Source organism: Carlito syrichta, unplaced genomic scaffold (assembly GCF_000164805.1).
Source record: "Carlito syrichta isolate Samal-C Ts95f unplaced genomic scaffold, Tarsius_syrichta-2.0.1 Scaffold287361, whole genome shotgun sequence".
Taxonomy (NCBI): domain Eukaryota; kingdom Metazoa; phylum Chordata; class Mammalia; order Primates; family Tarsiidae; genus Carlito; species Carlito syrichta.
Window position 1 is genome coordinate 1 of NW_007231457.1, and position 1651 is coordinate 1651.

The 1651-nt window shown below is 45.9% G+C and overlaps 1 pseudogene; it reads left to right on the plus strand.

Moving 5' to 3' along the window:
* Positions 1-5: 5 nt before the first annotated feature.
* Positions 6-1062, plus strand: LOC103254708 (annotated as a pseudogene).
* The last annotated feature ends 589 nt before the right edge of the window (positions 1063-1651 follow it).

A 1651-nucleotide genomic window follows, 5' to 3' on the forward strand; every position in this document is an offset into this window, starting at 1 on the left:
TTCAAAAACATCTAAGTGTTGGAATGAAACTGGAAGCAGTAAGGGCCGATCAAATGCGTGGAGGAAGGAATTAGTGTGGACCAACGTACAAGAGAGACAGAGCCCTAAAGCAACAGAAAAAAAACCCTCTTCTGAGCCAATGGACTTAAGCTAGAAGCCATGTTTCAGATGATGTAAACTATGCCCTCTGACCTGACCATTTTCTCTGCAGTTCAGAATATCCGTTCTGCCTCCAAAGGCCTACCTCTGGACCATGCTACCTTGCCTCCTCAGACTATGACTGAAGTCCCTTTGTAACATACCCCATTCATATGACAATTCCCCCTCATGGCAGCCTGCAAGGTTACCAAACATATGGCCACTTTCCTAGCCGGGCCATCAAATCTGAGTACCCAGACCCCTGTACCAGCTCAACCAAGCTGATAACGGGTTGTTCCTATATGGATAGTTATCAGACAACCTCTCCAGTAAGCATCCCACATCTGATCCTGAACTTTTGAAGTGTGAGTCAGATGAGTCCAGGCCAAAATCATGGCCTATTTGCAGCAAGAGCAGGTCAACCAAAGCAAACATGAAAAGCTGAGCACATTTGGCCTTATGTGCAAAATAGCAGATCAAACCCTCTTCTCCATTGTTGAGTGGGCCAGGTGTTGTTTCTTCAGAGAACTTAAGGTGGACTCTTCCATAACAGCATCCCAAGCTGGAGCCACTCTCCACAACCTTGTGAGTCATGCACAGGAGCAAGTGGCAAACGTTTATTCTCTCCGGTTTGATCAATGAGAGTTTGTGTCTCTGAAATTCTTGGTGCTCTCTAATTTAGATATCAGAAAGCTTGAGAACTTCCAGTTGGTGGAAGGTGTCCAGGAACAAGTCAACACCGCCCTCCTGGACTACACAATGTGCAACTACTCACAGCAAACAGAGAAATTTGGGCAGCTACTTCTTTGACTACCAGAAATCCGAGCCATCAGCAATAGAAGAATACCTTTACTCCAAGCACCTGAATGGGATGTGCCCTATAATAACCATCTCATTGAAATGTTGCATGTAGAAACAACATAAGTGACAGTCCCTAGGAGCTCTGCTTTCAAAACTAAAAGAGACGGGTGGGGAAGGGGGAAGAAAAAAAGTACTCTGAATTGCTCTAATCAGCACTAATTAAAAGCTTGATTAAAGATATTGAATTTAGGTTGGGTGTGGTGGCTCAGGCCTGTAATTCCAGCACTTTGGGAGGCCGAGACAAGAGGATTGCCTGAGCCCAGGAGTTTGAGACTAGCCTGGGCAACTTGGCGAGACCTTGTCCCTACAATAAAAATTACAAAATTAGCCAGGTGTGGTAGAACGCGCCTGTGGTTCCAGCTACTTGGAAGGCTGAGGTGGAAGGATCACCTGAGACCAGCAGGTCAAGGCTGCAGTGGCCGTGAGCATGCCACTGCACTCCAGCCTGGGCAACAGAGTAAGACTCCAACTCCAACAGACCCCGGAACCTGTACTAAGGACCTGTGTTCAGCCACACCTACTAGTAGCTCCACCAAATCATGAAAAGTCTAGTCTGAATGTCTGTGTCTTAGACATGCGAACAGTTAATAAGTCTATTACTGTGTTGGTTTGTCATTTTAATATGTTCTGAGGTTTATTTTGTCATGTGTCC